Source organism: Heterocephalus glaber, unplaced genomic scaffold, assembly GCF_053883595.1.
Source record: "Heterocephalus glaber isolate CG9 unplaced genomic scaffold, H.glaber_assembly_v1.0 deba00001613, whole genome shotgun sequence".
Lineage (NCBI taxonomy): Eukaryota > Metazoa > Chordata > Mammalia > Rodentia > Bathyergidae > Heterocephalus > Heterocephalus glaber.
In genome coordinates, this window is record NW_028258384.1 from 11,273,562 (window position 1) to 11,286,528 (window position 12,967).

The following is a 12,967-nucleotide window of genomic DNA, read 5'->3' on the forward strand; positions in this document are numbered from 1 at the left end:
AAAGTGGGGCACCAGGATGAACAATGCTGGTGCAACTGACAAAGCCGCTGGCCAGTCCAAGCCACTGATTTTTATTAATAATCAATTGGGGTAAAGGCAAGCTACATGCAAGAGCAGTACTAAGTGACAGGATGCATAGTGGCACAATTTCTATGGAAATGAATGTAAGCAAGGCTCATAAAAGACAAGACAAAGCATTCTTGAATTAGGACAGAGTAGACGAAATATATGGTTATAATTAGAACATTGTCCTTCTAATAAGAAGGTTTTCATTGTGGGAATGGAATTTGGGTGCCAGTTACTCTGACCTCAGCATGTAGGCTTCAGCTGGATTTACTTCTATAAACAAGCCAATTATGGGGTTAACACTTTACAGCCTGCACTGCTTACAGCCTGCTTTGGGCAGGATCAATATTACAGTCTCCCAACCCTGCTCCACTGCTGGCGGGAGTGTAGACTGGTGCAACCACTGTGGAAAGCAGTATGGAGATACCTCAAAGAACTAGGACTGGAAATCCCATTTGACCCTGCTATTCCACTGCTGGGGATCTTCCCCAAAGAATTAAAAGAATCATACCACAGTGATATAGTGCACCCATGTTCATAGCTGCACAGTTTGTAATAGCTAAAACTTGGAAACAGCCCAAATGCCCATCAACTGGAGACTGGATCAAAAAAATGTGGTTTTTTTATAAAATGGAGTACTACTCAGCCATAAAAAATGAGAAATTAGAGACATTTATAGCTAAGTGGATGCACCTTAAGGCAATACTCTTAAGTGAAATAAATAGGACACAGATGTGTATATACTGAATAGTTTCTCTGGTGTGAGAAACTGAAAGTGTAAATAAGGACTAAATGTATAATAGGTCATGTGAAATAGGAAGAAAAGGGGCAAAGGGGAAGGAAGTGGGAGGGCTAAGGGAAAGGATAGAAGGGAATGGGATTAATATGAGAAAATGGAAAAATAGGAACAAAATTTTTGTAAATAGGGAGGACTGGAGAGGTTGAAGGGAGGGCTGGGCAAGGGTGAAAAATAAGAACCAAGAGAGACTATGTAAAGGTGCAAATTTCCAATGATGAATGTCATTATATTTTATACCTAAAATGTACCAATGATTAGAATGAATAATCGATAATGTAAAATAGGAATAAAAGGTCCAAAGGGATAGGGGTAGTGGGAGGCACAGGGGAAAGGAAAGAAGGGAAAGGAAAAAATGATGAGAAATGGAAAAAATGGAAATAAAGTCTTTGTAAATAGGGAAGGGTGGAGGGAGTGAAGGGAGGGCTAGGAATGGGGAAAAAATAAGAACCAAGATGCATTATATAAAGGTACAATTCCCAAAGAGAAATGTAATTGTGTTGTATACCTACAATGTACCAATAAAAGAATTTAATACAAAAAAATAAAATAAAATAAAAAAATAAAAAAATATTACAGGCTCCCACAGTCACTTTTAAGTTGTCTGATAAAATACAACATTGGAAAATAAAAGAAAAAAGCATTGACATGTGACAGTTTAATATTCGTGTTTTTATAGTATGTGACAGTAAAAAGACAAAATGGATAGTTTTGTGGATGGCAACTTGCTTCCATGATGCATATTCAGAGTTTATTGCCTATTATAAAATTAAATTCATATTCTATGAATTAAATACAAATGTATTCTTAAATGATGATGTGTTAAGATGATTTTTATATCACTAGAGTTACCAGTGACTATCAAGCCCTGAATAATTAATATAATGATGTTCTGAGGCAGTCCATGTGACTAATTCTATAGCCTTGTGTCTCATTCATTTATGTTCTAATTCAATATATAGTACTTGAATGCCTACTGTCACTGTATCTTTATTGCTGTGAGGATTGTAAATCCTATCATAAAGCTTATACATATAGCTATAAATGCAAAGGAGTTATCTAAGAGTGAAGAACACATTAGCAGTTGATAGAAAGCATGTAAGTGAGACCAGAACTCAGTGCTCTGCTAGGTAGGTCTGAGTCAGGATTCATAGCAGTATTCTGAGTCTAGTGAGTAAATCTGTAAAGATTAATTTGTTATCAAGGTGACAAGCAGTAGAATTCCTAATTGGGTGAGTCAAAAATCCAGAGGTTGGAAATTCCGAGAAAAGTATGATAAGTGTGTATTCATTTTAAATGCTCATTTTTTGTACTGGGTCTTTAAATTTGGGGGGTATGATTTTTTGAGTTATTTATATATTATACATATTATTCCTTTGTCTGAGGAAAAGCTGGAAAAAATGTTCCCACTCTGTGTTGTCTCTTCACTCTGTTGATGATTTCTTTTGCTGTGGAAAAGCTTTTTTATAAGAAGAGATCTGAGTGGTTGATTATTGTAATATTTCCCATGCAGTTGGGGTTTTGTTCATAAAGTCTTTGCCTACACCTATGTCTTCAAGAGTTCTACCTATTGTCTCCTCCACAGATTTAATGTTTCTGTTTTAATATTTAGATCTTTGATCCATTTTGATTTTAGTTAAGTGCATGATGAGAGACGTGAGTCTACTCTTAGTCTCCAGCTTGTGGAAAGCCAGTTATTCCAGCACCATTTATTAAAGAAATTTTATTTCTGTGAAGGTGTTTGGCCCCTTTGTTGAAGATAAGGTGGCTGAGTGTATTTGTAGTTGTTTCCGTGTCTTCTAATGTGTTCTATTAAACCTCAGGTCTTTTTTGGCCAATACCATGCTGTCTTTATCACAGTAGCTTTATAGTATAATTTCATCCCATGGATTGTGATGCCTCCTGCTTTGCCTTTGTTGCATACAAGAAACTCACTTAACTCAAAAACGAATATGTAGACTAAAAGGGAGAACAATACTTCATGCAACAGGAACCCAGAAAAAAGTAGGGGTAGCTATTGCATTTGTAGACAAAGTGAACTTCAAGCCAAGATTACTCAAAAGAGACAAAGAAGGTCACTATATACTTGTTAAAGGAAAAGTCCAAGGGGAAGAAATAGCAAATATATATATGTATATATATACATACATACATATACTCAATTATATGAAACCAATATTTCTTAAAAGTGTACTACTTTATTTTATTTTATTTTGTTTTGTTTTTTACTAAATTTTATTTTATCCCATTTCCCCCCTTCAACCCCTCCCCTCCCTATGTATAAAAGCTTTGTTTCCATTTTTTCTTCTATTTTCACTTTTTTTCTTGTCCGTTCCTTTCTTCCTCCCTCCTCCTTTATTTCCCTTCACATTTGAACACTTTTTTTTTTGTTTCTCAAAATCCATTATACATTTCAGTTCTTATTTCCACTTTCAGTTTCTCATACCAGAGAAATAATGCAATATTTAAACATGTGAGTCTGGTGTATTTCACTTAAGAGTATTGTCTCAAGGGCCTTCCATTTAGCTATAAATGTCTGAAGTTCATCATTCTTTATGGCAGAGTAGTACTCCATTGCATAAAAAAAAACACATCTTTATTCACTTATCAGCTGATGGGCATTTAGGCTATTTCCAAGATTTAGCTATTACAAATTGTGCTGCTATAAACATGAGTGCACATATATCGCTGTGGTATGATGCTTTTAATACTTTCAGGAGGATACCAAGAAGAGGTTTAGCTGGGTCAAATGGAACCTCTAGTTTTAGTTTTATGAGAGATCTCCACACTGATTTCCACAGTGGTTGCACCACTCTACTCTTTCACCAACAGTGGAGAAGTGTTCCTTTTTCTCCACAGCCCCACCAGCATTTTTTATTGGTTGATTTTTTGATAGCAGCCATTCTTTCTGGAGTGAGATAGAATCTCAGCATAGTTTTAATCTGCATTTCATGAATGACCAGTGATGTTGGACATTTTTTCAAATATTTATTTGCTGTTTCTAATTCTTCATCTGAGAAGTATCTTTTCCTTTCAGATGCCCATTTTTGCATTGGGTCTTTAAATTTGGGGAGGTCTGATTTTTTTAGTTCTTTATATATTCTAGATAATAGTCCTTCATCTGAATAACTGGTAAAATTTTTTCCCACTCTGTGGGTTGTCTCTTCACTCTGGTGGTTGTTTCTCTTGCTGTGCAAAAGCTTTATAAAACCAATATTAACAGACATTAAAAATCAATTAAGCAGTAAAACAATTGTAATTGGGGGACCTTAATACCCCACTGTCACAAATAGACCGATCAACTAGACAAAATATCAACAAAGACATATCAGAACTTAACCAAACCTGTGAACAAATGGACTTAGTGAATGAATGTCTGCAGAGTGTTCTACCCTACAACATCAGAATGCTCATTCTTCTCCACTGAACATGAAATGTTCTCCAAAATAGATTACATACTAGCTCATAGAACATGGTTAATAAAATGCAAAGGAATTGAAATTATTCCATGCAGACCATAGTGCAATGAATTTGGAAATCAAGGGCTAAAGAAACCACAAAAACTACATAAACACATGGAGATTAAATAACACCCTCCTGAACAACCAATGTAACACAAACAAAAATCACAGAATCATCACAATAGATAAAGAAAAAGCATTTGACAAAGTTCAACACCTATTCATGATAAAAAGAAACCCTACAGAAAATGGGACTAGATGGTCTTTATCTCAATCTGATAAAAACCATCTATCAGAAACCAACAGCCAACATCATATTAAATGGTCAAAAACTGAAAGCTGTCACTCTAAAGTCAAGAACAAGACATAGATATCCACTATCATCACACCTATTCAATATAGTTGTGGAAACATTAGCCAGAGCAATTAGACAAGAGAGAGAAATAAAAGGAATAAAAACAGGAAAGGAAGAATTTATATTATTATTGTTTCCAGATGACAAGATATTCTACATAGAAGACTTCAAAACCTCCACCAAAGGACTTCTAGATTTAATAACCAAATTCAGTTGCATAGGTGGATACAAAGTTGACATTCAAAATTCAATAGCACTCTGTACACAAATAACAAAATCACAGAGAGAAATAAAGGAAAAAACACCTTTCTTAATAGCATCAAAAAATGAAATAATTAGGAATCAATCTAACAAAGGAAGTGAAAGATCTTTATATTGAAAATTACAGGAAAAGGAAATGAAAGACCATATCAGAAAATGAAAAGATATCCCTCATTCTTGAGTAAAAAACAAAAAAACAACATGAAAAAAATGGCCATATTCCCCAAATTTTTATACAGATTTAATGAAATCCCTATCAAAATACCAATAGCATAATTCAGAATTAGAGAAAACAATCTTAAAATTTATTTGGAATCAGAAGAGATCTTCCTCTTATTTCTGGTGCAATAGGAATTCTGTTCAGAAATTTCTTCAAGTGTTTTAATATGATTTCAATTGTCTTAACTGTATCATCTTTAGTAGGTTTTAGTGTTTCTCTTTTAATGTTTATACCTTTGATCCATTTTGAATTTAGTTTCATACATGGTGAGAAATATGGGCCCTCTTTCTGCAAATAAATAACCAATTTTCCCAGTGCCACTTGTTCAATAGGCTATATTTCCTCCAACATATGGTTTTGGCCACTTTATCAAAGATCAAATACCCGAATGTGTGGGTATATTTCTATATCCATTATACTGTTCTATTGATCCACATCTGCTTTTATTTCCTTGTATAATGCTGTTTCTATCACTGTTGCTATGCAGTATAACTTGAACTTAGATATTGTGATGCCTCCTGCTTTTCTCTTGTTTCCCAAGATTGCTTTCATCATTGTGGTACTCTTTTGTTTCCATATGAATTTTAGGATTGTTTTCTCAAGTTCCATGAAGAATTCTGTTGTTATTTTCCAGAGTCATGCAAATTACCAAGCCTAACCGAAGAAGACACAAGAATACTGAACAACTCCAAAACAATCAATGAAATTGAGGCAGTTACAAGACAATCTATCAAGTAAAAAATGTCCATGACCTGATTGATCCATTAGTAAATTCTACAAAATGTATAAGAACAATATATCATCAATATTCCTTGTGTTAGTTATGTTTCTCTCATTGCTGAGACAAAATACCCAACACCCAAAATTAAAGGGGGAAGGGCATATAGTTTGTAAAAGTTTCAGTCCATAATTGGCTGGCTCCACGGCAGGGTGGCAGAGGGGCAACAGTTTATGGTGGTGGAAAACAACAAAAGCAACAAGGAATCTTAACAGCATATCCTTAATCCTAATGCCCTCAAACCTAGCCCCACCATGAATCAATCACATAGTCTAGATTCAGCCACTTCTGAAAAAGCATGAGGCTCTTGGGAGGGGCATCTAAACACAAGTCATAACATTTCACCTCTGTCCCTCCATAGACTCATGCATATCCCTTTATGCAAAAAAAGCATTTAGTTTGTTTCCAAGAATTGTCAAAGTCCTAACAGTTCAGAATTGCTAGAAAGTCCAAGACCAAAGTCTCTTCTGAGGTTTAAGGCAACTTAGCCACAAGTCCCTGTGACAAATGAAAAGAAAGTTAAACACTTCCAACATTCAATGATGCCATGGCCTGCATGGCTGAAGGGTCCACAGAGTGAGAATGGAGGTGGGAGATGAAGAAAAGAAAGACAAAGAGATACAAAAGAACAAAGAGATACAAAGCTGGGGCCAGGTGGGGCTTTTCCTCTTGATGGAAGAAAAAAGACCACCAGGCAACTGCAGCATGTTTATTTATAGTGGTAGAGATAAAGGAAGTGCAGGAGGAAGTAAAAGGGGCTGGTCTGTAACTGGAACTGGGAGAGTAGCTAAGGTCTGCAGATGACCATGCTTGATGGTTTTATGGGGAATGGATGGGGAGGAAGACATGCCCTCTTCTAGGCCAGGCCTTGCTCCACCATGCTCTCTTGTCACCTGTTCTCCTCCCATGGGGCCCTGCCTCATCCATGGGAGGAGGCAAGTTAGGCCCAGCCATAGTGATCTACAGCACAGCACTCCCAGCACAATGACATAAGATAGACAATTCCATTCCAAAAGTTATAATTCAGGGGATATCAAGGAATGGGAACAAAGCAAGACCAAAATCCAGCAGGGCAAATATTAAATCTTGTAGTTTCATATCTAGCATCCAAGGAAATGTGTGACAAGTTGTGAACGCCAAAGGGTTTGGATGGCTCCACCCCTATGGTGCTGCCAGTAGTTGTAGCTCCCACTGCTTCTTTTGGGCCTGTTCTGCTTCCTCCTTGCAGCTTTCCTTAGACAATCTATGCTCCTGACTTCTCCAAACTTCTGGGGTCTCCACTGTACCTTTGGCTTCGCACAGCTTCACACAGTGTCCTCTCAGGGACACACTGCTTGTCCTCCTGGCTTTCTTCTGAAATCTGAGTGGAAGCCTTCCTGAATCCACAACTCTTCCAGTCTGAATTCACCTAAAACCAGAATTATATGGATGATGCCAAGGTTGTTGCCAGGTGGAGATGTAGCTAGTCTTCCCTCTCTCTTGGCTGTAGGGGTCAAGTTCCTATGAACCAAATCCTGAGGAACACTTCCCTAGGCTGCCACCATTCTGAAACATGGTGCTCTGGGATTCTCTTCTCAAAGCAAAGTCATTCACTTTTGCAATTTTGAAGCTGCAAAAGGTGGGGTCCTTCTGCTTCTTGTGATGCTTTCAGGGTATCTTTTCTATCCTTATGTTCCTTCTCAGCAATCAAGTTCTCCTTTGCTCAATCTTTGTAGTCCACAGCTTTACTGGAGCCTCCTTTCTGACAAACCTCACAACATTTTAAATCATTCTACTGGACTCATTGTTCTTGATTCTCAACCTAAGTCTGGCTAAATGCCCCAAGAGTAGCCATGCCACCTCTTCAACATTAAACTGCCTTGAATTTCTTTTCCCAGATTAATTAGTCTGCTGCCCTTAATCCTAGTCTCAAGAAAAGTCTCTGGACATGTATAAAATGCAGACAGTGCAGTCCTTCTTCCCAGAAGAAACCTCCCAAGCCTGATCTTTTCTGGCTTTCTGGTCTTCTGAGCTCTGACCAGAATCTCCCAGAAATAACATCCTAATGTGTTCCAGTTCTATTTCATCTGGCATCTCCAAATCTTTTCTAACTCTTGTCTTTCCCACAAGCCAGTGTCAAAGGCTCTTGAGCCACATGGCTAGGTAATGTCACAGCAATGACCCCAATTGTGGCACCAAATTTCTGTATTACTTAGTTTTCTCTTATTGCTGAGACAAATACCCAATACCCAAAATTAAAGGGGGAAAGATTTTTTGGCTTACAGTTCATAGAGTTTTCAGTCCATAATCAGCTGCCTCCAATGCAGGGTGGCAGAGGAGTAACAACAGTTCATGATGCTGGAAGACAGCAAAACCAACAGGGGAACTTAATAGCATATTTCTGTCTCTTTTATCTTATGCAGACTACTTAGGGTGGGTAGCACTCACACCCTTAATCCTAGTGTCCTTGGGCCTACCCCCACTGTGAATTAATCACACACTCTAGATTCAACCAGCCCTAAAATAGCATGAGGCCTTGGGGGGTCATGTAAACACAAACCATAACACTGCTCAAATTCTTCAATGAAATTGAAAGGTAAAATGTGCACCCAATTTTGTTTCCTGAAGTCAGCACCAATATGGCTCCAAAATCAAAGACCCAGCTAAAATAAACTAGAGGTCAGTCACCTTAATGAACATAGATGCAAAAATTCTCAACAAGTTATTAGCAAGTAGAATGTAAAAAAAATCATTAAAAATCATACATCATTACCAAGTAGATTTCATCCCAAATTTGCAAGAATGGTTCCACATACACAAATCAGTAAAAGTAATACATTCTGTTACACCCAGTGAAAGAGAACCAACAAGAGACCGATATTAAATCCACACAGGAGTTTATTACCGGCTGGACCGGAGCCGAGCATTGGACTCGAGCCCGGACTGGGGGAGACAAACATGTTTTATACACCTTTGAGGCCAACAGTTTCTAGGCCCCCCTATGGGATAGAACTAGTAAAGCAAGCAAAAGGTACAGAAGCGGAATGTCCTGCTGTTAGAACATTTGTAAAACAATAGTTGATTAATTGTTGTTTCTAAAGAGACTTTCTAAGGGGAGGAGGTTTCTAAGCTTCCTCCTTTTGAGTTCATCTAAAGGGCAGTCAGGTGGGTCAAACAGCAATATGGAGTCTGTCTTGCTAACTAGGGTCCTTCACATTCCATAAACAGAAGCAAAGACAAAAAATCCATGATCATATCAACAGATGCAGAAAAGACTTTTGACCAAATCCAACAGCCCCTCATGATAAAAACCCTAAAGAAAACATGAATAGAAGGACCATACCTGAATTTGATAAAAGCTACTTAGGACAAACAAACTGTCAACAGCATATTAAATGGGGAAAAACTGAAAGTATTCTATCTAAAATCAGGAACAAGGCAAGGATGCCCACAATCACCACTTCCACTCAACATATTATTCAAAGAGTTAGCCAGAAAAATTAGGCAAGTGAAAGTAATAAAGAAATATCACAAAAGTCAAATTATCAAATTATTTGTAGATGTTGTGATTCTCTACATGGAAGACCCAAAGAATTTCACCAAAACCACTTAAACTTAATAATGAATTTCATAAATGTAGCAGGATGCAAAATGCACAAAACAGTAGCATTTATGTACACCAATAATGAACTCAATGAGAAAGAAGTTATGAAAACAATATCTTTTACACTAGCAAAAAGAAAAATTAAATACCTAGGAATTAACCTGAGGAAATGAAAAATTTGTACAATGAAAGTTACAGTACTCTGAAAAAGTAGTATGAAGAAAACATCAGAAAATGGAAAGCTGTCCCCTGTTCCTGAATAAACAGAACTAATACTGTCAAAATGGCTATACTCCCAAAACTATTACAAAGATTCAATGCAATCTCAGTCAAAACACCAAAATGACTGTTTTTGTTGATTGGATTTTTCTACTCACCCAAACATGAAAACTTGGAGATTCCTTTGACATTATCTTGTTCTTTCCTTGCCATTATCCTACCTGAAATATGCAGAGTAATTAATTCCTATGTAGACTTTTTAAAAAATGTACCTGAATTTTCCCCTTTTCTTTCTTTTTGATATTTAGCACCTCAGGCCTCAGTTTCAAGTAAATTTATGACTGGATTATCACAAGTTTTCTAATCCATCTCCTAATCACAGTGACATCATTTTTAATCTTCCCTACTTTGATCATATTACAATATTACAAAATCTTGGCCTTCAAGAAATAGTTGTGTAAATAATTTGTTTTAGTCCTGACTGAAAATCTATGTTGATTGCCCTTCAAAGTGTGTCCCTGTCCTATTTCTCTCCATGAAAATATTTCCATCTCTGGTCATGTTGATTTTCTCATTGAATGCATAATGTCAAATCTCAACATGATTTTTCCCCTCCTGGAGCACCTTCTCTTGCTATTTCAGCTATCCCAGAGTTACGTGTTTAACACTCAAATTAGGCATAAATTTTCCTTGAAGCCTTTCCCAACTACTATACTTCACAATGTGCTCTCAGGGCTCTGAATTCCTAAAAGTAGAATTTACACACTATTTCATATCACTATTTAATTTTTGTAGGCTGTTTATGTTTATGAGCTTTGTCTGTCCAACCATAATTGATGTCTTAGGGGTAGGAACCTTAGGTTCCTCATCTTCAACCATTCTCACTTTTCTTATCAGACAAAGGAAGTTAATTGTATTTATATCACAAAGTTATTGCTAGGAAATTCCCCTAGAAAAGTTTCTACCACATAATAGATGTTCAAATACTGCTAATTCACATTTGTGCCAATATAGAGAGCCTAGCATAGGGTTATGCACATAATAGATATACAAGAAGTTTTGCCTACAGAGAACTATATAACAGCATGAGCAATTTTCTTATTGTTAATTATGTTACTAGCAGTGGCAGGGCAATGCATTTGTAGGCATATTTGCTAAGAGAGAAGAAGGGAATGAGTTTGAGAAGAAAAGAGAAACAGGATAAACATCTGAGATGTTACAATGCTCAGATGAACTCAATTCATTTTAATGGTGTCAGGAGAGGTAAGGAAACAGGAAAGGGACTTCATCATTTGGAACAGTAAAGATTCATTTTGTTTAATTCCTATTTACTTAGATATATAATAAACTTCAGAATATTGATTATTGAAACATAATAGAATACCTCCTCAATTCTATCAAACATAAAACCATTTTATGCCAGCGGTTCAAGAAGTAGCACAAGATATCCTTATATTTGCAAAGGACAAAAGGCCAATGAAAAGAGGGTATATCAAGCCAAACTAAGTGAAAAAGACTGGATTATAATTTCTTAAGTATTGATTTAAATGAAGCACATACAGAAGGTTTAGCAAAGTCTTCTTAAGTGTAAAATGTAGCCATTTCTTGGCTATTGCTTATGTGTGTAGTTTAGAGGATATTGTAAATATCTTAAAATGTTATAATTATGTCTCTGCACTTCATTTCATATAGTTTTTAGCATAACACTCCATGGATGTTGAAAAGTAATTGTAATTATATCATCATCATTTATGAGCATTACAGATTTCTTTACAATTTACAAAGTGATTTTCATATATGTAGATTCACTTGAGCACCTAATTCAACTATGAGCAACTTTGACACCATATACGCTTTACAACACTTTGTAAAGTAAGACCACACTAGTTAATTATATTTACAGATGAGGAATTTTGTGGCTCAGAGAAACTATGGCTTTCTAAAACCACATGGACAGTTAGTGGCAGAGCTAGAACTACAATATTTGATTAAAATTCGCAAACTAGTACATATTCTGCACTTTATAATTCATATTCAGTTAAAATTTTAATAAATTCCTTTTTATGACTCCTATTTATTGAGATTTAACTTGTTAAAAAAGAGATTTATTTCATTCTTTGGATGCCATTTTGGTTTTTACCACAATTTATACTGTTGTTCACCTCTTCTTTTAAACTGACAGCTTTAAAGCTATTTTGGATTCCACTTTCTTACTGTTCCTGTCTGCCATATCTCATCTATATCTTCTTTTTTGATGGTTTATGTAGCATCTTTTTTATTAGACATGTCTACATAGCCAAATAAACTTGAGATAAAAATTCGTGAAAAGAGTACAACAGTTTTCACAATTTAGATTAGATATCAAAACTGTATCGCTTCTATCAAGTGAATTTAAACAATTTTTCAAAAAATATATTTCTAAAAATATGGAATGCTTCACGAATTTGCATGTCATCCTTGCGCAGGGGCCATGCTAATCTTCTCTGTATTGTTCCAATTTTAGTATATGTGCTGCCAAAGTGAGCACTCATCTATATCTTGATGTGTCTTCAAGTCTCTTTTTCCACATATCAAAGTTATTATTTTCTATTCTGGTATACATAAATTATAATGGCCATTATTTCCATTTGTATAATTATTTCTAATCCATAATTTGAGAAATATATTCAGTTAAGAGTATGTGGATCAAGATGTAATCCAAGCTTTAATTATTTTAAAGTCATGTAAGGGGGCTGGGGATTTAGCTCAGTGGTTCTGCCTCCTGCCTCGTAGGAGCAAGGTCCCAAGTTCGATCCCCGGTACCAAAAAATAAAAAAAAAATAAGGGAAATTAAAGTTTTGAAATACAGTGTGGGTTTTGCTTTTATGTGTCTTTGTACTCTTTTTTCTTTTATTTTTACATTCACTAGTTACTGTTATAATTTGAAATAATAAAGAAATTAAGTATTGACATTATTTCATCAAAAAATATAGAGACGCCTGATCTACTCCAGCAGTTTTTCTCCTTGTGCGGTCAGGATGTTAATTGTATCAGAACCATTTAGACATTTGAAACAAGTGAATTCCCAGGCTTCATCATAAACTTGTTCAGTCAAACTATTGAAGAAGGAGGCCTAGGATTCTCCAATTTTAATAAGCACCTCAGATTATTTTTCTGAACATTATAGTTTAGGAACACCTTTTCTGCAGTACAGACTTTCCTTAGATTTTCTATGCCTATTGTATCTGA

General features: G+C 35.8%; 1 non-coding gene across 1 annotated transcript; it reads right to left on the bottom strand.

The window, feature by feature from the left end:
• Positions 1-12,159: 12,159 nt before the first annotated feature.
• On the bottom strand, positions 12,160-12,266 carry LOC147822482 (U6 spliceosomal RNA). Its single transcript, XR_015445634.1, has one exon. It is a non-coding gene; the product is annotated as a U6 spliceosomal RNA (small nuclear RNA).
• Positions 12,267-12,967: the final 701 nt, after the last annotated feature.